General features: G+C 36.5%; 1 protein-coding gene and 1 pseudogene across 1 annotated transcript in view; one reads left to right on the top strand and one right to left on the bottom strand.

Annotated features, from left to right (window-relative positions):
* FTO (FTO alpha-ketoglutarate dependent dioxygenase) overlaps positions 1–18344 on the top strand; it is a 234940-nt gene that overhangs the window by 118960 nt on the left and 97636 nt on the right. The gene's annotated exons all lie outside the window — the stretch shown is intronic.
* On the bottom strand, positions 10581–10699 carry LOC126638093 (uncharacterized; annotated as a pseudogene).

The raw sequence follows: 18344 nt of genomic DNA, 5'->3' as shown, positions 1-18344 counted from the left end.
ACACGTGTGCTTATGTGAAGGAAAGGGCAGGTGTGCATCCATTCTGTGTGGGGCACTGCCCTGGAGTGCTGACACCCAGTAGAGTTTTGATCGTTCAAGACACTTCTGAATGCACAGCTAACCTGGGATTTTAAAGAACAAATGCTGCAGCAGAGGATACTTGCAGGACTGAGCCATAAAATTTCTTTAGTGACTCACTCATTTACTTGTTTTAGAGACATTTGCTAACTAGCTAGAATAGCTTATAGTGAGTTTTCTGGTTGCATAGCACAAAAATGGGAAATATATTTATTTTGCTGCAGGAGACTTGGTCATAGAATTATAAAAACTATCAAAAAAATAGGATCTTCCCTTCATTTTTAGTATGTTACTGCCCTACCATTGAACATGTATGTGCATGCATAGCTGACTTCCTGGTATGTATACTGAATTGATACATAATGAGTCCTTCTAGTAAGGAGAATTTGCCAGAATATCATCTAGATTTGTTTTGTCTTGCCCTGTCGTCCTGAATTATAAACAACTTGAGGTTAGGAGCAACAGTATAATTGGTCTGTACCCCCAGGAAGTTGTTTTTAGTATTGTAGGTAAGACTTATTTATTCTACCTTTATATAGCACTTTGAAATTCCTAGGATGGAATTGCCATGCAGTACATATGACAATAAAAAGAGAGAAACCTCGTGTTTGCAAAATCCATGCTGGGAAAGCGTTATGGCAAAACCATTATAGTACTGTGTTCCTTACAGTTGAAACTTGTGAAATGTTTTGCTCTGCACTTAGATAAACTTCTGGTGAGCTTTCCACATCTGGGGTCGAGCCCTAGCAAAAGTTGTGTTATCTTTAGACTTGAGCTGGGCTGGCATTTCTGACAGACGTGTAAACAGATGCAAGCGTTGTTGCTAATGACAGGTGATTATAAGTGGCATGGGTGCCAAGGTAATTAAACCATGCCTTGACAGGAACATTTGGTGAAATGGTATTTCAGCATTAGAAAAATTGTTGCAACGCTTTTTTTCCCCTGCTAAGCTATAGACCTGAATATCATTCATTTTGATTCTTTGGCCACAGCCCTCCAAAACCTGCTCTCTGCTTTACCTATAGAAGTATTCAGAAATAGTTGAATTGCTCTGCTACATATCAGTGGGGTTTTGGAGCTTTGAATTGAAGCATCTGCTTCTGAGAAGGCTTTTAGCATATAAATACAGTATAAAGTCCAGCACGGAGGGATTGGTGATGTATTATCTTACTTTATGACAAGATAATGGTTACTGTGCCAGATTTATTAATGGCTGAATTATTGTGCTGCTGTTTGTCATATATTTCTTATTGGACATCTTAACTGCTTTTACTGCTGCAAATTGTAGTTTCTAAATCTATTTAAGATTTTTTTGTGTGTGAATGTACTTCACAATGAAATACAGTTTATTCTAAAAGTGAAAATAATGGTTACTTTAAAAGTAATGCACTTGATATTAGAACTTTTATGAACTCCAGGCAGTATATTCTCAGATCTTCATGAAGCAATATTATAGTTCAAGATGACTTTATCTTTTCCGTTCAAATTTCTGTAGCTGATAGTGAATAATGCTACTTCCTTATTGATATCAGAATTCCTAGCAACGCTTTATTTAAAATATTCACTCACATATTGCATGAGAGCAGTAGAAAAATTTGGTTTAATCCCATAATTTAATCAAAATTAATAAAATAAACTTAATAAAATATGAAATATCTAGTTTAAGGATATTTTCTCATTATTCTGTGTGAAATTCGTAATAATCTTAGGATGGAAACTAACTGTTCGCACTACTGATGTTCCTTTGGTTTTTGCCTCAGCCTTGAAGCGATCAGTGTTTAATATAATAATCCCAGCTAAAATCCTGGACTTCTACCAAATCTGGGAGTAGAATTTAATACTGTTTATTTTTCATTCGGGATAGAAACAAATTATTTCTCTCTGCTGGTTGTTCAGGACATCACTGAGCAGTACAAGAAACTGCTACAAATAGTAGATTGTAGCTAATACATTCTTAGCATTTGGACTGGGTACTTAGCAAAGGGTCTTGGAAACTCTTTTAATTCTTTAAACTCTTAACTCTTTTAGTTTTAAAGTCATTCTTAGAAATGAAACTTTAAATATGGTGAAATCAATTTTCACACCAGTTACTTTAAGAGATTCACTTAAATTACTTGTTAGATACCTGTCTTCCACATTCTTATGAAAAGAAGAATTAAGGAAATTGAGTTAAACCCATCAAGATGACAAAGAAAATTTCAATGTCTTTTGTTGCTTTTTGTTTTCTTCCCCCTATCTCCTAGTCCAAGTCTCTCAGCTTTCCATCCACTGTTTCTTCTAATGAGTGGGCTAATAAGACATTGATTAGAGTGAATACAGTTGTAGCATTTTAAGCCTCTGGACTGACAAAGATCCTGTAAAAAGTTTATATGGTCCAAGGAAGCTGCCTTGGATGTATCTGATAAAGTCAAGTGTGGCAGAGGTGAGTGGTGTGTCTGTCGAGTGCAGCAGTGGTGACCTAACAAAGTGAAGTAATGCCTCTATGGAGAAAATACTTTAGGAGATCACATGTAAGAATTATAAAGCTGGGAAGTGGGAGGGTAACTTTAGCATTTTTGCATGTCAAATTTCTGTGTACAGGAGTGTTTCAGAGGTTGAAAAAGCTAGATGGTTTTCTCTGTAACAAATCAGAAGGTGTGCAAGTCATGCTTCTGTTACTGTTTGCAGCTTGTAAGAAACTGTAGCAGAAAGAAAACTGTTTGGGTGCCCATCGTTAAGGGAGGTGTAATAATTGTAAAGCCTATCAGAAATAAAATCAGTGTCATATTGAGGTTCAGTACGAAGTGTATGTGTTCATACATACAACTTTTTTCAAAAAAGGATTTTAATGTTATGTACAAGTAACCTTGGAGCTGCCAGTTTGCTTTATTTATGATGTTGCCTGCTAGTCCCTGAAGCAGATAAACTATGGATTTTTTTTTTTTTGATCCTCCATTTGCTAGGCTTTCATTATAGTGTGGTTACAGTCACAATGTCAGCACATAAAATGTTAAACATCACTGGTCTGAAAGAAGCTTCCATTGTCTTCTACTTCTGGTGCCTGGGGATTCTTTCTAGTCTTGCAGTGGTGGTTCTGTCAGTGTAATATGTCATGAAGCATTTCTCAGTAATGACAGACATTGAATATGAGTGACAGGAACTCTGACCGAATGAAATGGGTTCAATTACCAGAGATGTAGGGTTACCTGAGATAAAACCAAATGGTCCAATTGTGCTTGGTTTTGACCCTGTGACTCCCAACTATCCAGCAGCAAAGACAAATGGCTGATTAACCATCCCCTAACCCTGCTTTTCTGTGATAAACTTGTTTGGATTTCCTTGTCTGAATAAAAATCTAAGTGTGGCATGTTTCTAAAAGGAAATATGATAGGAAAACAATGAGTGCTGGTGCTAGTCATTTTCTTCTCTTACCGACACAAAACAGAAAGCTGTCATTCTATCTTGGAATGTATCTAGGACATAGTGTCCAGAAATCAATACAAGATAAATGATTGCTCTCTTAACCTCACCTTTCTTCTGCTGCAGCGGTTACGTTGCTCCTGTTCACCTGTAGCCAACCTGACGCCAGAATAAATGAGAGAACCTGCCATGAAAAGTATCTTCTTGGGGTTTTTTTGTGTTGGAGGGTTTTTGTTGGCTGGGGGGGGAGCAGGGGTTGCTAGTCAGTATTGAGTGCCGTTTTACACTTGTTCTAGTCCAGTGCCTACAGCTCCCAGATAGAGTTATAGCAAGCTCCCTAATTAAACTGTCGCTGTCTGCCCTCACTTGACTGCCTTTACAAAGTCATTTAACTAACAGACATTCCTGACTATTAAAGCTAGGAGCAGTGTGTCTCCAGTGCTGGAGATAAAATGAATGAAATTTGTTAATCTCTGCTGACACTTGATCCTGGATGTTGAACTAATGCTGTTGCACCTGAACTTTTTCTTTATTGTAATTACTTCTCATGTTATTATTTCATGTAATAAATTGGAGGAAAATTTCAACAGGTATTAAATTATTCAAGTTGATTTATGAATGCTGAGTGAATATGACATTCATCTTGTGCATTCTTCTAAAGCACATTTCAGTGGATGTTCAGAGCTGGATTCAAGGATTGCACTAACAGAATGCTTTAGTAAGAGGATGTGTTTCCTTCATCTGAAAGGAATGCCATTTTTAAGTCTTTGTCTTTTAGTAACGAAGATAAAATTTTGTGATTTCTATCTACTCCTAATCTATACGAGTACTTTGATCGAAAATATAATACATTTTCAAATAGCACATAAAAAAATTACTTGCCACTGGTAAAATTAGAGGGGCTCAAATTACAGGGTAGAATTCAGTTCTATTTGAAGGAACAAACATTTTAAAGAAAGATTTGTAGTTTATTTTTCATCTCCTCTATTTGTTCTGTGTTTGAGATTTTAAGACCAGAAGGACCATCTAGATCTGGTTTGACCTCCTGTATATTGTAAGGCATTCCATTGCACTTGGCTTTCCCTGTATTGAGACCAATGATTTAGGTTTAAATGCATCTTTTGGAATGATGTCCATTGGTCTGAGGACAATGGGAAATGGGAGTCAACCACTTCTCTGGAACTGAATTGAACTGTTAGTCAGCCTCACAATTTAAAAGTTCTCTTTTCTGTGGAATGCTTTGCTTCAGCAATTTTTCAGTCTCTAGTCCTTACTGTAATCTCTATCTGCTGGACAGGAAAAAAAATAACGTCAGTGTCCAGTACTCTGTCTGCAGCAGTAGTTATGAACAGCAGTCATTTCAACCTCCTCTCTTGTTTCTGAACAATTTGGCAGACTGAGATCCAGAAGGGCATTTACTTCATATAGGTTACATGCAGAGCTGCTGCTTTGGGTTCAAGAAGCCATATACGTGATAGCTCAAGGCTCTGCACCACCTTCTGGTGCATACTTTTAGTCCTGTACTTCCAGTGTTGAGAAGTTTCTATGCAATGTTTGGTGCTTGACATCTAAAAGTGAACAGCAAGCCAAAATAATAAGAATCATCTTCTTCTCTACCTGTTCTTTAGAAACTCCCAGGTACCTAAGTTATATGGTTCATTTTAAAAGCTTATACGTAACAGGTAATGATTTATATGCTTTTGATTGCTAGTGAACTTTTATAAGTTCATCACCATCTTCATTGCTAGGTTGTGCTCCTTATTTCCAGGTCTGAGAGATGTATGTTTTAAACTTTTCTGCAAAGTACTAATCAGGGTGTAAATCGTAGATCTCATTGTTCCTAGGACCTATATTTCAGCATATTTTTTTGCTCGCAGAGTTGGAAGGAAGATGTTTCTTTAAAGCACCTAAACAATGTCTTCCACCCTAGAGATACTTGCATTAACTTCTTTTTGCTGAAAGCTCAGGTCACAAGTCATGCTCTGTGCCGTAAGAAGTGTGGGAGAAAAAAAAAAAAAAGATATTTTGGTATTCAGATTTAAGAAGATTGTGTGTGTTCAGTTATTTTACTCTGTTGTATAAAGAGCAGTGGGTGTGGAATTAAAAGTATTTGACACCATGTCTTGAGGAAAAAAAAAGTCCAATGGTACATTCTAAAGATGTAAATATGAGTTAGCAATATCATCCTTTAATGTCTTATGTGTCAGTTAGACTTTTGGGAGGGTAGTTTGTGTTGTATTCACTATTTTGGGTTTAGGAGTTTTTTTACCTGTTGCCAAAGTATTTGAACCATCTCTTGTATTAAGTTCAGTGTTCTTAAGGTAGTGGGAATGTGTTTCAAAAGTATAAAAATACTTTTTTATTGAGCAGATTTTTCTCTCAGTTTTCAGGGGTCTGTATTTGAAACCAAACCAACCAACCAAAGCAAGCAAAAAACCCCACCCTCTGTTATTTCCTAGACTATTTGCCACAAGATCTGTAAAAGAAAGTTCTGCTTAATGCAAGTATCAGGAACACAAGGGATTTGCTACATTACTGTAAAGGCTACAGTGTATAGTCCCTTGTGTGGCCTCCTAAGGATACTCGTCCTCGTGTGTGTCTCAGGAGAAAGGAGTCGAACTGTCAAGTGAAAATTTTGGTAGATATTTATTGTACTGAAAAGCCGACTTTTTTTCCAGTCCTGTAAGTGGTCACGTACCTCACTGTAAGATGACCTCTTGAGTTTCTTTCACTCTTTCTTTCTTTCGAGAGGCTGCCACAATCAGGTTCATGGGTTTGAAAACACCCTTTCACAAAACTATCAGGAAAAGATGGTCAACCAGGTACAAGTTTAAACATGGAGATTAGATTGAAGGAGTATTAAACTGATGGAGTAGGCTTTTTTTATATATATATGTCCTATTATGCTAGTTGATCAAACATATATTTGAGAAGGATGCAAATTTAAAAATGGAGTGTAACTATTAGGCAGACCTACCTACCTTTATCAATGGAATAGATATCTTGGTACTTGGAGTAACTCAAAATACATTTTTTACTATTGTAAGCTATACATTAATTAAAACTTACTGAATGTCAGTGCAACTATCATATTTCTAAAATGTAATTCTATATTTGCAGATACTAAATTTTGTGAAAAATAGTCTGAAACCCATCATTTGGAAGCAAATTGACATAATTTTGATATTAATATTAATTGAATTAGTCGGAAATACTCTCAGCATTTCCTTACCACGCTTAGTAAGAGTGAAGTTTCTTTTCATAGATGCTAAAAAAGTCATGGGGTCCTAATAAAAGTATGTGCTTTATTAGCACTTGGGCAAGGTCAAAGTCATTTCATTAAGAGAATAAAACTTTTTCTATGTCATGATTATTTTCTGTATACCCACAAGACTCTGGTCGGACAAGTGAGCGTTTTCCCCTCACAGAGACTTTGACCTTTGTATCTCTGCAAGCCGAACCAGATCTCGGTGTAACTTTGTTCGGTGGGCATCCACAAGTACACGTAATTCCGTTAACTTTAAAATTCTTCTGCCTTAAATCTGCAGCTCTCGTATTTCATCTGTGTAAATAAAGCTCCTCGTGCAAGCCGGCCAGGAAAACATATGATACCATTTGCGATTGCAGAATGCGGCATGCTGTTCTTCTGTAATTATAATGGCCTGAGCAGTGAGGGGTTGGTTAGCCTTCCTTAACAATCATTAATCTAGCGAGTCTTAGTTACAGTGGCCCATCTTGGAGAACAGCAGTCCTTGGCATGAGGCACCTTGGGCTGCGAGTTTGTTTTGAGCGAGGGATAGCCTTGTTTGTTACATGCTGCTGCTCGCTGGTCCCTCAGGAGTCTGGGAGGAGGCTTTTGCCTTGTCTTGATTGCTGCTTGCCCTCTCCCTCACTCTCTAGCTTGTCCCTTTATTTCTCCTTGTTGTGAAAGTTTCTTTCTGTGTGACTGGGAGTCTGTTTAGCAGACCATATTGCAAGTGAAGGTGCATCGTTTGTTGCCTGATTTTGGCAACGCTGGGCAGTCAGCTGGGATGTAATTAAGACTCTGAGAACAGGCTGTCTTCTCCACAGGAAGGGCATGTTAGATGTTGCTGGGATTTGGGGCTGTCAGTTTGGCCAAGGCTGGAAACTGAAAGCTAGGGACAGTGATCTTTTCTTTCATTTATAATCCCTTTATGTACAGTGTATGCACTTGGCAAAGTTTACATATAACCTAGTGGCTGGAGCTTGCAAGCCAGTGCGGCTAAATTAGCATATGTTACATGTATATTTTAGTAATATTTTAAAGCAAGTGCAAATTTCCAAAGTGAATTATGCATGTATGACAGAAATAGGGTTGTGTTGCATTGGGTGTCAAATCCCACAACTTTTTGTCAAGACCATGGATTTTACATTAAAAAGGCAGAGAGACTAAACGAGGTAAAACAGTTTTAATTTTTAACAGTTTGGTCCAGCCCAAGGAACTGCTCTCTGACAGTTATAACTGACATTTGAATAATTGGATTAATTCAGAGAGGGGCAAATCCTGTATTGATGGCTGTGCTTGTTCTATATATTTTTTAACTTAAGGAAGGAGCCAAATGGTTTAATTATTTAAAGGATACTTCTTGCAATATGAAATATTGCTGTTTTGCAACTTTGGTCTAAAATCAAGGAGGAAAAATATTTGCATTATTTCATTCTTTACATTTAAAGGCTCAAGGAAAAAAAATATGAAACTTAATGTTTTGTGGTTTTTAAGCCAATGTAAAGCAAACCGGTAGAGGCAGAAATTATCATTTGTGGCCCAAAGCACCAGAAATGGAGATGAGCCAGATTTAGTCTGCTAGATTCCAATCTTTTGTAGGGAAGTGTAAACCCTAAGTAATAATCACATTATGCTGCAATTGCAGAATATTCAATCAGTGCTGTTGCAAGAAGGACCTCTTCTAGTTTTCTTAAGCTAATATGAAATTCTTCATTCATTCAGACTCTTCTTTTTCTTTGTTTTTTAAGGAGAAATTTAAAATTTACAAAAGTAAATGTTTTTACTGTACTGAAAACCAAGGGTAGGAAGGCTAACTATTGTCAGGGACAGTTCAGAACACTGGTTTGGCTCTGGCTGTTTACCCAGCAGGACATAAATAGTATTAACACTCAAGGAGAAAATGTGGATTCACAGCTTATGATATTAACACCCTGTAAGTGAAGTATGAGACATGCCTAGGAAATGTCACATGCATGTATGGATGCATGTATGATTTTAGACAAGCAGAAGTGCTTTTTTAAAGGGTTGTGAAGTCTGCTTTGGTTTGCTAGTTTGTTGCAAAACAGGTAAATAACCCCTTTCCTAAGCATTCCTACCTACCATCGCCTTAAATTGTGCTAACATAATTTTGTTTCTAAAAAGGTTTGTTTCAACAGATTTATATATAAATAACCAAATAAAATTTGAAAGTGTATGAATGAATTCTAATTTTTTATGATTAGATGGCAAGGAAACATTATATAAATGAGGTTTTTTAATTGTCAATCTTAGGAGTTTCTATACAGTCCTGAAATGTTTTATCATTTGCTTTGCAAACAAGACAGTTCAGCTTTCCTGTATCCAGGCTTTTCCTTTGGGAATTCTCAAAGGCTTTTAAAATTATGGGGGTTTTGGTGTTGGTTTTGTTTTGGGTTGTTGTTGTTTGGTGTGTCTATTTTTTTTTTCTGGGGCAGTCTAAGAAAGTCCCAGGAGTGAAGTTGCCATCTGTCCTCTATATTAAAAGAATCTTCTATATTATATACCTGATGTTCTTGTCCCAGAGATAAATGTTGATAATTAAGAGAACAGCATTTGTCCTTTATTCTGAATTAAAAATTTTTCCTTATAAACAACTGCAAAACTTATGAACACTTTTAGGTTCTTTAAGCTCCTTTTTTCTAGCATGTTCTTTGTTGTTGTTGAGTTTTGTTAAGTATTGGCAAGTAAATTGAATAGTTTGTTAATAGATTAATGACAGATGTGCATGTATGATTTAAGGAAGGCTTCAGCAACTCTGAATATGATTGAGTTGTAGATAAATTATTTTTATAGATAAGATATAGATATATATGAACTCTGATTTTGGTAGAGAGGAGGGAAGGCAATGGGTTGAGAATGAGAGAATTTATATGAGCCAAACACTTATTTTGATAATGTTTCCTCTATAAAAATTGCAAATCTGAGACTCCACCTCCCCCTTCAGGAAAGCAACCTATTTCATTGTATGGACTTCCTTCCCCAACACACACTTGCCCAGGAACAATTCTGAATCCTTACACTTCAGCAGTAGCTCATTAGTGGCCGTAGTTGCTCCCAGTGGTCACAGCATCATAGTGCATGCATGGCCTGAATACCAAGTACCTGTGTTCTGAATATCATACTTAAACAAGTCAAGAGTAATAATTGTTAAGTAGTGTCCTTGTTTGTTGTTCTAATACTCTCTCCATTTGTGTTTTTAAGACAGTAATGTAAATAATGTGCCTATCAATAAGAAGGGATGATTCTGTAATAATCTGTTGTGCAGCTCTCTATCCTTCATGGTAAGCAGCACCATGCCAGGTCAAACCAAAAACCTTTCAGTGCCACACAGGGATGGACAATGGCACACAGTATAAGAGGGGGGAAAAAACAATATAATAAAGACAGTGTCTAGTGATTCTCACTATGGATATTGATCCAGCCCTAGCAATTTGTGGCTGACAATTCCTGATGCAGAGGTGGTAACTTTAATGGTCCTGCATAGATACTTGTTCTTGGTGAATTTATGCAATAATTTTTAATTCATGTGGACTTTTAACAGCCTTACTGTTCTGTTCTGAGCAGTTGCATTTCTCCTTCCCCCCTAAAAAAACGAAAACAAACCACCAGAACCAAAAATTTCACAAACCCCTAAGTCGCACCAAACCAAAAGTTCAATCTGCTTTTGCTTGTTAGTTTCTTTTTTAGAAAAGGGTGAGAACGTAATTCACAGAATGACAGAATGTGCAGGGTCAGAAGAGGTTCACAAGGTCCTGACTCTACCACAGGACCATCCCTAAGAGTCACACCATGAGCCTGAGAGTATATCCAAGTGCTCCTCGAGCTCTATGGGCTCAAAAGCCTGCAACACCTGGTATTCCCAGGTGGTCTCCCATCCCAGTACCAACTGGGCCTGACCTTGCTTAGATTCCAAGATCAGGAGGGATTGAGCGTTCTCAGGGGGGTGTGGCCCTAGGCACTCCCAAGTTTGACAATTTCCTATGTAAAGTTTGGGCCTTTGGGTCAGATTGTTGGTTTTTTTTTTGTTAATTCATGATTTTATCAAGTTATGTTGCATCTCTTTTGTGATTGTTTTTCTAGGTTGGACAGTCTTTATTAAATTACTTTTCATACAGAGTCCTTTCCATATCACTCTTCTTTGTCTTTCTTAACTGTAACATATGTACTTTGAGGCAAGAACCGAAACTGTTTGTTTATTTCTTCATGCTTTGGCACCTAATCATATACAAACATCACCATATTCCTGTAAATTAGTTAGTTTTTCTTCCTAACTGGAATTTTATTCTTCTTCTAATTATTCATTCTCCGGGTTAAAGGCCAAGAACCTCAATACCTAGTTCTAGGGATGGAGATCCGTGTCATTCCAGTGAGGGATCTGCATTTCCATGTGTGCCCTCTGGTGGCACAGCACAACTATGGACCCAGGGAGTTGGGGGGCTCAGTGGTAAGTATCCTGTCACTACCCAGGTGATGTTTAAGCCTTTATGAAAGCCTTGATGGGACATTTATAGGACAAAGGGCAAACATCTGTATGCAGAACTACTTTAGGGTTACTTGTAGATCCATCTCCACCACCTATTCTTCAATTCAGGAATGTCTGATTTAATCTTAGAAACTCTTTTAGGCAACTGGGTTTGAGATCAGTTTTGAATCTCCTACAGTGTTTTTGCAGTTTACATCCTGGCTCCCAGGATGCAAAATGACCTTCCGTTTCTCTTTACCTGAATTTGGTTTCATCTGTACCTACCTTCTCCCTTTCCACTGCTGGGGAGAGGAGTCAAGTCTTAAAAGGGGAACCAGTAATATGTCAAAATGATTCATAGATAGTCTTGAGTTGAAGAAGACTTCACAGTTGAGTCTTAATGTTTGTGTGGATTTACCTGCAACAAAAAAATTTAAAGGTATTTCCCTCCTAGGATATGAAAACTGTTGGAGGGAAGTAGAACAGTTGTGCACAGATAGGCTCTTTTTACTCTATGTTTAAAAACCACTGCAAAAAAAGAAAAAAGTGTATGAAAATATATATATATTAATATATATAAAAATATATAAAATATATATATACATACGTATGTGACATTTCAACTGTGGATGATGAGAAATAACAGAAAAACTGTAATTCAATAGAGAGCTCTGTTGGACAGGTAGGATATGAGTTTTAGAAGATATTGTTAACACCTGTGTAAAAACATGATGAATTCAGAAACAGGACACAACTATAGGATACAACATAACACCTGATGTTTGTTTTGTTTTCATAGATTACTCAGCAGTTTGAGGTGTGGTGAGTTTTCCACTGACAATATGCACAGAGGAGACATTTGTTTTAGGTAGTTGTAAGTGGCTTATTTCAGAGTTTGTTCTTCAGCTTCTTAAGAGTTACTTGTTCAGCTTCTGATGTCAAGTTGTTGGTTATTGTATGTGAGGTACCTAATGATGAATGACCTTCCAGAGCATATACAGAATTGTTATCTCTTCTTAAAATCATCCTTTGCAGATTTTTTGGGGTACAATGTATTATCTTTTATACAATACTATAATCTGTCAGATTATTGAAAACTTAATTTAAAAAAAACCTGTTCCCCAATAGCTTCTAATGCATGAGGTTTTGTTACCTTAACATTTTTCTTTCATTAATATTGATTAAGTTGTAGAGGGTTTCATTGCTGTTAATAGGGAGCACATTTTAAATTTTAGATCATTAACATTTAAATAGATTTTAATTGTTACATTTAACAAATTTATGCAGGTAAAGATTCAATTTCTTCAGTTAATTTACATTTACACATTCAGAGATCTTTTGCTAGGGCTATTCTCATAAAACTTTAAGGGTCCCAGAAGGATCTCTCTATACTTATATTCTTTTCATTTTATCCCTGCTACTCTCTCCATGTTATGTCTTTGAAACTGCTAGGCTTATTTCCATATGCTACTTAATAAAATAACATTTCTTTTAGCCTCTTAGGTGGAGGTTTCCTTCAACAAATTTATTTATAAAGACTCAAGTGAAATTTATGAAATTTTACAAGTTTAGGAATTAATCATCCTCTTCATTTTGCCACACATGGGCAAAAATAAGTATCTGCTTGTTTGATGTGAGGTGTGAATCAGTCAAAGAAACAATTCCTGGGTGTACTTTTCCATCCCCACAGCAGAAGTCCAAATGAAAATAGGTAAAGTTAGTTTGGTATCTCATACAATAGAGGAAAATTCAGAAAGATTGTATTCTTACACATTCTTTGACCTGGGTCTGGTGTTTCTCTGGAAGAATATTATCTTGGGTGTAGCTACTTTGTATTTACACAGAATATAAGTATATAGGATAAGTTTCTATCAGTTCAGTAAAGTTACATGTTTTGCTTTATCAAACTAATAAGTCAATATTGACTTGCATGATGTCAAAATAAAACACAGTACAGAGTAAGGACTAGAAAGGCAGAGGTGGTGAACATCCTGTGTCTTATGAGCAAAAGGACAAATATCACTTGCCATGTTAAATTTCATAAAGAAGGGAGACAAAGTTCTTCATTTCTTTGGTAGCAGCCTGATCAGCTCATAATTGCATATGTATGTTCCCAAATAAATTACTAGTGAAAGTTACATGTAACACATATTATATTGCTATATGTTATTGTGTGTCTTGAAGTAATTTTCTGAATTCCCTAACCCAACATGTAAAAACAGGGACTCAAGGGATTGTAGAAGATGGATCAAAGTCATTTGAAGTTTTTATGTTGATAAGAAATTCACAGAGATGTCAGGGACATGATGAGAATTTGACAGTGGGGTCAAATCAATAGACAGCAAAGCATTTATTATGTTGAAAAGCAAAAGTTAATACATTCCATATGAAAGAACTGGTCACTTAAAGAGTGAGTGGACCAAGACTGGGTCATGGGAGAAGGACCTGCTGGAAGACATGGAGGAGAATATCAAATGAATAGCAAATGAATCTTAAATGCTCAGACACAAATAGATTTTAAAGACTGTGGGCCCAACAAGTTTAAAGGCAATAAAGGAGAATGGAAATAGCCTCTAAAATTTTTCAAGGCAAGTATTACACCATTTAGTGTAAGTGATTTCTGTGGACAAAAGGTGGCCCAGCCTGAGGTGATCAGAACACGAGCATGATGGGGAATTTCATACAGTAGTTAGTTGATATAAAATTCCATCAAAAGGACACACTACTGGAATATCGGTGACCATTAAGGGACAAAAGCATGTACATATCTGAGGGTAACTTAACTTAAGTTTTTATCTTATGAAAGGCAGATTGTGTCAGGAGGCAGAGTGTTTCTCCTGGTAGTGATTTATCCTGTCAGACAGTCTTGATTTTAATTGTGTAGGAGGTATTACAGGAAAAACTAGCAGTTCCACCGTGCTGGCACTGACTGATTCCTGGTTACCAGATTTCTGTGCAGAGCTCTTGGCTTCAGTTCTGGCAGCATTCAGAAATGTAATTATTCTTTGTGAGGGAGAGAAACTTGCTTGCAAGTGTGATGACTTGCAAACTGAAAAAACATTAAAAATAATTCTTCAGTGGGTCAGTTTCTTGACGTTCTGGTAATCAAAGTCTTTTACGTGGCCCCATCCTGAAAAAGAAGTTGCAGAGCTATATATTCATTGAGGAAAGAGCGCTAAGTCAGAAAGTGATGTAAATGATCTCAAAGCATAAATAAAACAATTCAAAACAAAGTATATTTCCTTCCCAGACACAAGAATATAGCATTTTGCTGAAGAATTTGCTTTTCCATATTTTGGATTCTACATCTGTCATTACCAAATGCACACATGATTTTATGTATTTAATTTTTATACAGAAGAAGGCAATCTGATTTCCAAGAAGGAAAGTTTTTTTGTGTTAGTGTGTCATGTTAGTCTTAGACTTCTGCTAATGTGAAAATAAAAATATTTGCTGCTGAGAGACTGAGATCTACACATAAAATATCTATGAGGGAGATGAATATTTTAAAATGCAAGCACTAAAGTGGTATCGGCACTTCAAAATAGGGTCAGAGGCTGATTCCTCCTTTAGAAGAAGTGCCAGTGTTGTAACATGTATGACTGTATACACTGAACCTTTCATGATAAACTAACTACTGTTGATTTTTTTTTCCAATGGAAAAAACCACACAGAGTTCTTTTTTCATTCAGAAGATCACAAGTCTTCTAGAAATAGTAATAGAAGGCCTCTGTATTATGTGAAAATGGAAGTTTTTATAAAGCTGATTTATTCTGTCCAGACCTCACAGAACGGAACACCAGAATAACATCTGCCTAGCAAGTTAATTCATGTTCCTTTTAATGAAGATAATTTCTTTAAAATGAGCAAAGAAAAAACTCTGCTTCTGCAAAATAAATGTATCTTTTTTTTTTTCCTCCCAGTTGGCCTAGATGTATGTACCAAAACATGTAAAAATGTACTTGAGCCTCAGTGCACAAAAGGAGAGGGTGTGCAGCATCAGGTGTTTGGAAGCCAGGAGTCTCTGCACTCAGCAGCCTGCTGCCATCAGACCTCACTCCTCTTTGTTCTAGGTAGCATAAAGGATGTTGGAGGACACAAAACCTTTGCTTCAGAAACTTCTTGCACCTAATGTTGGTGATGTTATTTGATCTATAAATAATAAATAGGACTTTTCAGCAGTCCTGTTTCCTTCTGATGTGCAACAGCAACAGGGAGTACTCAGATCTACTTCCTGGCTTTGCATGTTCCCCCAGATTGGTAAAGTGACTTAAAGCACATGTCTTGGTTTCAATTTTTGGTTTCAAGATCAAATTTTTGTACAGAATACAGGTGTTTATTATGTATTAAGTAATTTTCTGTAAATATTAAGTTTCTCGTTGTCATGTCTGGATGCATAAAAGCTAGCAAGGGGTAGACTATTAATAAAATAGAATGAAGAAAAATGGGTATTTCACATGGGTCCTTGACTTATACTGAGTACCTTTAATTAAATGCTGAGCAATCTGAACTTTTGTTGACCTGGTTGGGAACTGAAGTTGTTTCAAATGTGTCTCCTATCATTTTAACAACCCCCAAGTTCTCTTGCAAATTACATATGGTTTTGTGTAAGGGGGGAGGTTAAATAGCTTGTGCTTTTACTTACCTTGTCCTGCATTCAGACTGCTGATAGATGAAACACATGTTCAGCTGTGTTATTCCTTAGACTTTGCTATAGTTCAAGACCAAAATTCTGAGATGAATAATAAGAGGACAAGAGGTGTGGCTTAGCAGGGAGTGGCCACCTCAGGTCAATTTGTTTGCTGCTGCTTCCAGTGTCAGCAAAGCAGTCTCGTAGACAAAAGCAATTCCTGGGTGACATTTGGATGTTTGTAGATATTCTTTTTGAGCAGATCCTAACTTTAGCTAACGTGTGTTTATGCGCGTGCAAAATTTAACTCTGTGGGTTATGAAAACTAGTGCTTCCAGAGGCACTGGAACATGTTGCCTAGAGCAGTTGTGGATGCTCCGTCCCTGCAAGTGTTCAAGATCAGGTTGTTTTGGGGCTTTGGAGTGGAAGGTGTCCCTGCCCTTCACAGGTGTGTTGGAACTAGGTGATCTTTGAAGTTCCTTCCAACCCAAACCATTCTGTGATTTTATGAATATCCTTAACCGTTTATTTAATATAAAAATAATTTGTTAGAAAGAAAAGACATGCTTTTGCATGTTTCTACAAAGCTCTGCTTGTCAGCTTGTTGAACCTTTATTAGTCATTTGCAACCTAAGAAGTACATAGAAGTGTAATGGGATACAAAGAACAGTCTCCAGCAAAGTGTAGATGTGCACACAAAACCTGCATAAGAGCTGCTTCATGGCAACAGATAATAAATTTCACAATCTTATTATCCACCTACACAAGTCTGTACAATTGGCTTGGATAGACAGGCATGCAGATGGCAAACTCTATAAAAGTGTGAACAAATAAGGTAATTAAAAGATAGGTTTTATTGCAGATAAAAATGTATGATTGCTTTTCCCCTCAAGTGATACTCTAACAGAAGTCACAGCTGTAATGAAAATACATTAACATGTAATGGACATATATTAATACAGAACGTTACCACTATCTTAAGTTCCTGAGAGTGACAGTAGGAATGGAGAATCCTGCATTTGTACTTCCTTTTCCAGACTGTCTCACATATGCTTAGATGTGCCTTTTGTATTTGTGTCCAGGATTTGAAATTTGAGCCCTTTCTTGTAAATAAGTTTGAATGAAAATTAGATTTCATTTCCCATCTTTAAATACTCAGGAGAGTTGATTTTAGTCTTTCCATTGTACTCACGATATTATTATTAGTCCCTCAGATTTATCTCTAGTGAACTGGAAAGTAAAATAGAAGTAAATATGGTATCTCTTCTGAAGATTGCTGTTCTTTGCTAAAAATAAAAAAAGCACTCTCAGTTTGCACTGTTAGGACATGTTTTCCGAGTCCAGCCGGTTCAGACAGGTCTCACTAAAACTATAATCAAGTTGAATGTATTGCACTGGTATTCTAATTTCCAATTTGGGATTTTGCTACATTATCTCTAGTAGAGTAGGTCTAATCTCTGTGAGACCCAAAGTCTTTGTATAAACTCCCTTAATTTTCCTCCATGTGTCTCTGCTAAACTGAGATGTGTCTTCTGGCTGAGTTGTAGAGACATTAAATTACTGAGTAAATCAATACAGTGCTGTTATGTCACTGTATCTTTTTCAAAGACCAGCTCAAATTTTGTGTGCTGTAGCTTTGATCCCTTTCGTTTAATTCTAAGAACACTTGTTATTATAGTAACTGTTGTTTGTATGTTATTTTAGCTTTTTACTTAAGTAGCTATTTAGCAATTTAAATGAAAATGTAATTGGGTTACATCTGTTTTACATGCATGTAATAACACGCAGATGTAAACTTATATTAAAACCATATTTTCTTTTTGGCAAAAAGACATAAAAATAGAATTGTAGCAATCATGCAATACATCTTTTTTTTTTTTTCTTTTTTAGTAGTGTACACAAGATGTATTCCAGTGTTTACGTTGTGATGGTAACAGCCCTTTCTATTTTTATGAGAGCTAACTGGCATAGCCTTTTATTTTAGTTGTACAAGGACAAGTACACTGTTATACTGGTGTAAATCCGAAGGAACTCCATTGAAGTTAGTTAAAATTCCTCACCAAACTCATCAGTTTCAATAATTGACTCTTTGCAGAGCCAAATTCTACTCTAAGGATCTCCACTGAAATAAGGAACGTTTATGGGGCTACACTGTTATGAATGACAGTGATATTTGGCTTTCAGTAGCTTTATTTTAAAGATGAACTTCTTGCTGGCTGATCTTACAAAGTGCTGAGTGCCCTCGGCTATTGTTGACTTTGTTAGGGTTTTTTTTCTATGCTCTGGAAAGAGAGATAAGAGATATGGATTCAATTCCAGCTTTCCCTCAGCTTTTACCCTTTGTATAGATACTTAGGGAAGGTACTTGATGTCTCTGTACTATTGAAATCATAACACAGAGTTCCTCCTGCTTTATTTGTCCTTTTTTTTTTTTTTTTTTTTTTTTTTTTTTTGGCTCTTGGCTCTTCATGGCTGACTACTACTCTCTGTTTTGTGTGATGTCTAACACG

Source organism: Myiozetetes cayanensis, unplaced genomic scaffold (assembly GCF_022539395.1).
Source record: "Myiozetetes cayanensis isolate MyiCay16 unplaced genomic scaffold, myiCay2020 scf16, whole genome shotgun sequence".
Taxonomy (NCBI): Eukaryota; Metazoa; Chordata; class Aves; order Passeriformes; family Tyrannidae; genus Myiozetetes; species Myiozetetes cayanensis.
Note: the sequence above shows the minus strand (reverse complement) of the source record. Positions and strands in the feature narration are given on the sequence as shown.